An 8,704-nucleotide genomic window follows, 5' to 3' on the forward strand; every position below is an offset into this window, starting at 1 on the left:
TTACTAAGTTAATATTAAATTAACGTTGATCGCGAAAACGGCTAACTGTGATGTAATTTAGCCGAACTCTGTAACAATATGAGATGAAGTTATATCCTTTTGGTCAATTGATTCTGGTAATTGTGATCAACAGAATTTAGAAGAAGAGTTTATAAATTAACCCCCAGATATTTTAAAAATAGAAGAAAGTACTACTTTCGTTTTTTCTATATGCTGTAAACCAAAATACTGATAGGCAATAAAAGTTCCAAATTGCCGTGTGCGAATTTTGTAAATTAAAAAATGGTGATATGTAGTGTAATTGGCTGTAGAAGTAGACAAGGAGAAAGATCATTTTTTAGATGTCCCAAAGAGAAGGCTAGGTAAATGTTTTCCTCTTATGGCTCACTTATTCAAATTCGCATGGATTTTTAATAAAGTTTAAGAAGTTAATTATTTTTAGATGTGAAAGTTGGAAACGAGCGCTGGGTTTCGTGGGTACCCATAAATATTCACATTTATCCCCCGAACAATGTTGCAGCAGAATAAAAATTTGCGATTTACACTTTCCTAAAACCAGTCTGATGATTAATAATTCCAAAACTCGCCTGCAATATAACGCCGTTCCCTCGTTGAACTTGTTTAGGAGTAGTAAGTGCTTAATTTTTATTTTATTATTCTAAAAAATTATAACATAAAGGAAATGGAATCTAGTTGCTTTCATAATTTTATTTGTGACGAAACACATTGGCTGCTACAATAATGTCTTTTTTATATGTTATACAATATTTAATAAGAATTAACATTAGAATCCAGATATGAGGAAATATGTGGAAGGTTCCTTATGAAAAAAGATGACTTTCTGTTGCCTTTATGGGACATCCTGAATGTCATAATGAACATAATTTTAAAGCAGTTTGAAATTACAAATGCAAATAAAGAGATATTGGTAAAGAGTCGAATAGGTGAGGAGTGTTGCTTAAATATAAATGGATAGAGTGAAAACCACATAAGGTGGATGAACATAATTAACAATTTTAAAATTTCCATAAGTACATTATAAATAGTTAATTTAAACACTTTTATAGAGATAATGCAAATCACATCTCATGCCGCTGAGTGCAAATAAGTGCACCGGCCTTTGATTTGTTTAGATACACATAAAATAATACTTTGGAATTCAAACCGCAAACTTCACAAGGCATTTTTGCTATCGTTCATTGTAACAGCGATATCCAAGAACAACTTTTATCATGAAAAATAATCATAAGCAAATGTAGTATTATAACGTAGTATAAGACGCGCGTGAAATCCAGGTTAAAAACTCCCCTACAATGGCATAAGCGTATTTATTTGTTACAAAGTTGTGACATTAAAAAATTTCATTTATTACAAACGGAATCGCCATTGCTAGAAAACAAATTATTTTATGGTTAACTTGGTGCTGCCTGGAGATGACTCACCTTAGGGAGACCTCTAGAAAAACTTTTAACCAAGCAACTCTCAAAACTTGGAGAGAAATGTATGTCACCCCACAAGTAAAAGAAAGTCGTCAGCCAAGAACAAAAAGAGGGCTGGGGACCCTACTACAGGGAGATAGATTACTCCGAAGCAGCAAGGCTGCAGAAAGTCTTAAGTTGAAACCAATTATGCAAGATCTGGAAGTTTTCTAAAGATGACGGAACATAGAGCATACAGTAAAGGTAGTGTTGCTACCAAAACCAGGGAAGCTAGATTACTCTACTCCCACAAGTTACCGTCTATGTACCGACTATGGAAGATGAGTTGCTTACCAAGAAGCCACTTCACTCAAACTCACATGTGTACACCCAATATATATTAGCTCTGGAGGTAATGCTGTGCCTCACATCTCTCAATAGATATAAAGGAGAAGTGGTTTTGATAACTAACACCAGAGGGAATATACGCACCAACGGGCGGGCGTAAGTAACGTGTACTCCGATGTTTCGAAGAGTGATGGCAATGGCTCTATGGCTAAGGTCTTGTATGTTGCCTACGGAGGCCAGTGGCATTACTGTAACCGCAAAAGAAATCATCAGGCGTAAAGTTACTGGTAAAACTGAATGCATCTATCTTTATAGCAGACAGACAATTCGGATGCTTTAAAGATCACGTTTTACCTCATCATGCCCTCGTAAATTTTATAGGACTGCAATCTTTGGTCGCTCTGGCTGCGTTAGTCATTAGAGCTGATGAAGAAAACCACTCGGAAACAATTTCTAAAACAATGGGACGAAAAAGAAAACTGTTGGCTAGCTGGAAAGCTCTTGAGCTATCCAAATGAAACAGCAGCCAAACAATAGATATTCATTCTTACAGGTCATTGCTGACTTAACAAACACGAATTCAGATTGGATTTGTGTAACGCCGTCACATGCAGGATGTGCGAAACGGAAGACGAAACAATGCAAATATTCTAACCTCTTGTGTGGGCGTGAAGCCATGCTTGACGAATCATGTCCATCCGCTACGGTAATAAGGGAGACGTCATAGCATACGTGGTCACTAGGCTTGGTATCTCTGTACAGGAGGAAACACAATGGGCGTACTGAGGCCTAATTACTCTTGTGTAGGCTACCGTCTCCGACTTGCAGATACAGATACAAACCGTAATCTTTAATGAAATATTAGCAAGACGGTTTTCTAATTTTTATGCTTTTGAATGAATATTTACAAATATTATTCTGTAATATATTTTTCAATATTTTAGATCACCTAAATGAAGAAAAAGATGCTTCCAATGGAACAGAAAAAGGTAAATATTATAAAAATATACATAAAAACATTGAAAGACTCTTTAAAATGTTACCAATGTTATAAATATATTCTGAATTTTTTAGCTGAGGTAACCTGTAAAAGTGTATCTCTACAAACAGAAGCTACGGAAGATGGTATATATAAAATTAAAATATTTCAAAGTTTTACATTTTAATTTCGTTTTCAGATTATGGCAGAAGCTGCAAAGATGTTTCTCTCCAAACATACGTTTTTACAAGAAGTACGTACACATTTACCAAACATATCGGTGCAGTAATAAATCAACCAGTATTATATTTATTTACTAATTTAGATAAGCATACGCAAACAATACGGGCACTATACATGAATATTCCAAATATGCAAAAAGTCAAACGAGAAATTCCGACTGAGGATCCGGAAAGTGGCACGTCGTCGAAAAAACGCAAATGCCAGGAAACGGAAATCACCGTGGAAGATATACAGAAATATTTGGAAACAAAATATTCCGAGCAATCTTGCAAATTGTTAAAAACGCAGTTGAATTTATTAAACAAGTCCGCGAGAGGTTGCGGCTATAGCGAGGAATTCAAGGCGTTTGCATTGAGCCTTTATTTCTTGGGGCCTAAGACGTACAAGCAATTCTCGTCTCTCCATCAATTGCCTTCGAGAAAAACCCTCGACCGCTTTACGAGAAAGTGGACAATAAATCCCGGTTTCAACGATTTTATTTTTCGTCTGCTTCAACTTTGGGCGAAACTGTTCAAAGAAAACGAGAAAGATTGCGTTATTTGTTTAGACGAAGTCGCTTTAAAATCGACTCTATTTTATGACATATCGAGGGATAAAATAGTAGGTTTTCAGGCTGATAATACCAAAGTGGCGACCACCGTTTTGGTGGTAATGGTGCGTGGTATAGCTAGTAATTGGAAACAACCAATCGCTTACTTTTTCCATAGTCCATCGGCATCCGCGGAAAAAATGAAAGAAATTTTGTTCGCAAGCGTGAGGAGGTTGACCGCGATAGACTTTAACGTGGTGGCGGTAGTTTCAAACCACAGGCCGAACTTTCGAAAGTTAGTTAAAGTTCTCAAAGTAACACCTGAAAATATTTTCTTTTTCGTGGATAATGCGAGACTGGTTTACATTTTCGATGTACCTGGTTTGTTAATCTCCACCAGAAATAGTTTCTTCTCGTATAATTTCGTGCTGCCAGAAGGGACGGCAAAAAAATGCTATTTAGACGCTTTTTACGACCACGATAAGGACAAAGCGTGCAGGCTTTGTCCTAAATTAACCAACGAACACTTATCTCCTCATAAAAGTACTAACCTAGAAGAGGTCTTGCAAATCTTCAACCACTCCGTGGCAGCTGCCATTCAGGCTTATATAGATTTTAAAATTTTACCTCCAGAAGCAAGCGTTACCGCCAAGTTCATTAGAACGTTTACAGATTTATTCGACTTGTTAAATTCCTCTCAATCAAACGTCAACGCTTTCGCTGGCAAGGAAAAACAATTAAAATTTCTAGAACGAATCGAAAACGCATTCAATAGCACTTCCGTAACTAACCAAACGTATTTAATCTATGGATGGAGGTTAACCGTCCGTTCCATCGAAGCATTGTGGGAAATATTGAAGTATATGAGATCCGCGTGTTTGCTGACGAGAAATCTCAATCGAGCCTGCACGGAAAACTTTTTCGAGCAAATCCGACGTTGTTGCGGGAGACCTGGAAACCCGACGGCGATAAAATTTTCTAGGGCTTTTAAAAAATTGTTCATACTTAACCAAGCCGAAGGTACCAATCCGGTAGACGATATAAACGAGGTCTTGTTAAAAACGGGCGAGCTGCTGGAAAGTTGTAAAACAATAATCCGGGGACCGCCGAGGGACAATCCCTTAACAGTTTTTACTAACGATTACCGAAATATTTATAGTACCGATGACCATGTTTCGGTCGATGTCATTAACTATTTGCTTAAAAAAAGTTTACTACGACATTCCTGCGATGTATGTTTAAGTTATTCTGTACAAAACGGTTTAAACGTGTCCTCTTCGAATGTTTTGCAATTTATGGTTAAGTTGGAGAACACGTTCGTTGAAAAATTCGTCGAAATGGCTTGTCAAAATCGAATCGGGCAGAAACTAAAAGCTCTATGTAAAAATGTACCTTTTGCGCATCCCTGTACAAATTTTCCCTTTGAATATTTTATATCGTTATACGTTCGGACGCGCATATATTTTACTTTAAAATTCGCTAATTATGATATTAAAAGTCAAATAAGAAGAAATAAGACCATTCCCAATATAAATTTAAGGATATTGAGAACTTTATAAAATTATATTAAGTTAAATTAATTTATTTAAGCATTTATGTATCCCGTGTAGTAACTTCTGTGTCATTGTGTCCGCAAAGAATCATATTTTTTTGATAAAGTAAAGTCAAGCCGAAAGAGCTTATATTAGGAGTAATAATAATTTACAAATTAGCAATACCGAATATTATTTTAGAGCATATCAGTGATCAAAAATATACCTATATTAATTTTATTATTTATATTTATATATCATATATATTTATTAATTTTAAATTGTCGCAAAGCTATTAAATAAGCAGTTTTTATTTATTTTTGTTATATTAAAATTTGTTTTTACTTTGGTTTGACATGAGAAATGTTGTGTTGAACAGTTTATAATAGTTAATTAAATTATATATATATATATATATATATATATATATATATATATATATATATATATATATATATATATATATATATTGAGTATGTTCTAAACTATTTTGTATGGACCCGAAAAATCTCTGAACCTTTTTCAACCACAAATACCCTTAAAGTAATGGCAAAATGGCGGTTCTCGACTTAAGATAAGCGCCTCGAAATATTTGTAAATTTTGCATCAGTAATACGTGAGATGAGTTGTTCCTCGTTTCTTAATAAACCATTATTGAACTTGTTAAATTATGATTTCGTATCTTAGAGTTAAGTTTGCAATGTCTATTTCGTATTTTGTGTCTTTTGGTTATGGTTTGTGTTTTTTGACAAAAAAAGAAGAAACCACGTACTTGTGCATATGGTCTTTTTACAATCATGTTTATGGGTAGTAATGTAATACGGTTAGTTTCAGTTTATAACAAAAATTCAGCTTGAAGAATTCCGGATTATCATTTTAACAGAACTGTAAAAAAAACTGTAGGGTCCCGAGGGTGACAGGCAGACGGACAGGTGGTGCCTGTGCCTTAGCTTTCAAAGTTTCTGAAAATGGCTGGTGTCTGTGGAACTACACTTTTAAAAATGAAAAACTCAACATTTAAAGTTGCAAAAACAGTTGAATATGACTGGCGTTTGAGAGTCATATATTATATAATACATTATATTAATATAATTCTCATTTGTAGCAAAGCATGACACCACTTTTAAAATGAGGGACGTTAAAACCCTTTTGCAAGAAGGCATAAAGGCATTGGATTGGATTGGACACTGTACAGCCTCTAATTATTTCTCCGGACTTCAACGAGTATAGCTCACCTGACATGATGACTTAAATTTACCTATTGTAATTGTAAATAGTAGATTTTTTAGGTAATATTCTTAACATTTTTTTTTTTGTTTTAATATTCTTTTATATAAGTTATTTACGTGATCTTTAAAAAATGAATATCTCCATTATCTGCACATTGCTGTAATTATAATCATGCGTAATTATTATTATATTTATTTTTCTAACAAACTAAGGAAGTAACTCCGCTGTACGAAACTCTTTTTTTTCTATTCTGTGTAAATTAATGCGACCCTAATTTAGGAACGATCGTGTGTAGGTCTTTAAAACTAAAATATGAAATTTTTAAGAATTATCATTGCAATTTATCGCAACTATACGATATAATCTTTAATTGTCCGCCTTGTTTAATGATCCCTTTAATTGTAAATTTACATTTTATTACTCTGTCGCATTAAGAAACAGAGCATAGACGTTACCCGGAAGCGGCTACAATAAGCAAAGAAGAAGATTAAGAATGGCGGTAGCAATGGTTAAAATCCAAATATAAAAACAACAAAGCTAAACTAAGATTAAGCAATCTTATTATTACGCCCATCAACATTGCACAGTTCCCGATTAATGAAAATAATTGGTTTCATAATTAGAGTCAACAAAATTTGGCGAAAATGTACAAATCTTCTGGATTCTTCTTGCGCCGGTTGTTGATAAATAAAATTTGCAGACGTTTCGCCAATTCATCCTTTTCACTTCTTCGGAGCGTAACTGAAACGTTAGCAAGTTTGAATCCAGAAGAGTTGTCAATAGTATTATAGTTGTCTGTGGAAGTTTCTTTGAAAAATTTATTGTTTGGTCTACTAACACGACAAACGCTTCCCAATTTTTAGGAAAACCGACATACCAACATTGCCAAAATTAACTAAAAAAACAGTCTAATCCTTTACCAAGCAACAAATTTACACACCATAAGTTTGCCGTTAGTTTAACTCAGTATAATCAATCCAAATTAGGAAAGTGACTCGCCAGTGCAACTACTTTTTCCTTCAGCAGCTCAATAAAATCACTAGCCATTTGAGAAATCACTATTTTTAAATAAGGAAACACTAAAAAACGTCAACAAGGCTGTGGTGTATTTGGCAACACCGCGGGCCGACCAAAAAGTTAGTTTCAGCCGGTGTGTAAAAGAGGCAACAACGTTTTTACGTGCGGTACCGTGGTAAAATAAAGAACCTTTATTTTTGTAAAATTAAAGTGGAAGTAATTAACTTTACTGTTTTCTTTCGAAAACCCAGTCCGCCGACATATCAAAGGCATAGGTCATTCCGCGGTCGCACCGAATAACAGTACTGATTTTCATTACCACATTCGCTACAAAATCTCACAATTCTAGATTGAACTTTCCTTACCATACCATTATATTGCAAAAATTTTCGATCAAAATAGTTAGCAATGTCGTTAACAATCCTAAATAAACTCTGACTGATTCACAAACTTACAACCTTATTGTTATCTCCACTAACAAATTCTTTAGCAAACTATCCAAAAAATAAACTTAAGACGTTTTAACATAGCACAATCTTATTGGCAATTCACCCTTTAAAACGTAGATGGCGTAACCCGTGTCACTGAACTGTATTTTAATTTAATTAAATTCTGTTTTCAAATACGCAACCAAAGTTCGTTTAATTTTATTTTTTTGAAAGATATAAATTAAACAAAATTACCTGTTCCGAAAGTCCGGAAAAGTGCATTCTACTTGTTTACAATTGGTTATTCTCGCAATTTAGTGTATCCCGTACTCTTATTTGATACTTTTATTGCCATTGAATAAACTACCACTGCGTATGCCGATAATACAGGTACTTATGAAGCAACTAAGAAGTCCCATGCAATATGTACATGCTCCAAATTTCTCAAATCTTGCAGCGTTCAACAACCATGGCCCTAACAGATCTTCAACAAGTTTGGATGCGGCATTTTTTACGGCACCATTTTCTCTGCCTTGATCTCATTAAATGTGTTCAGAAATCAAATTAAGTCCATAGAAATTACTGTTTAGAAAAAAAATGGCCCAAAGTGGTTGGTGGGTGAAATATAGAGGCAAGCGCGGAAAATCATCAGCATACGTGTAGGGTGAGAAATTAAGGAGTTGAACTAAAAACAAACTAACCAGAACGTAACCCAATTTATAACAACATTACGTAAAAACGATACACAATAATCAAATACATGTTTCCCGTAGATAGGTAGATTTTAAAGCGTATTTATCGAAATTATTTTTTTTATGCGATTTAGATAGAATAAATCTCGATTCGGCAGGGTTGGCTCCAGATTCACTAATTAGAATATGCGGTAATTAAGACTGCATACGTTGAACTGCTGTCGTCAGTTCGTAATTGATCAAAGTGTGAACTGCGTACCACTTTACTACGGGTTTACATTTGACAGA

This window comes from Cylas formicarius, unplaced genomic scaffold (assembly GCF_029955315.1).
Source record: "Cylas formicarius isolate icCylForm1 unplaced genomic scaffold, icCylForm1.1 PGA_scaffold_3__17_contigs__length_32017465, whole genome shotgun sequence".
Lineage (NCBI taxonomy): Eukaryota > Metazoa > Arthropoda > Insecta > Coleoptera > Brentidae > Cylas > Cylas formicarius.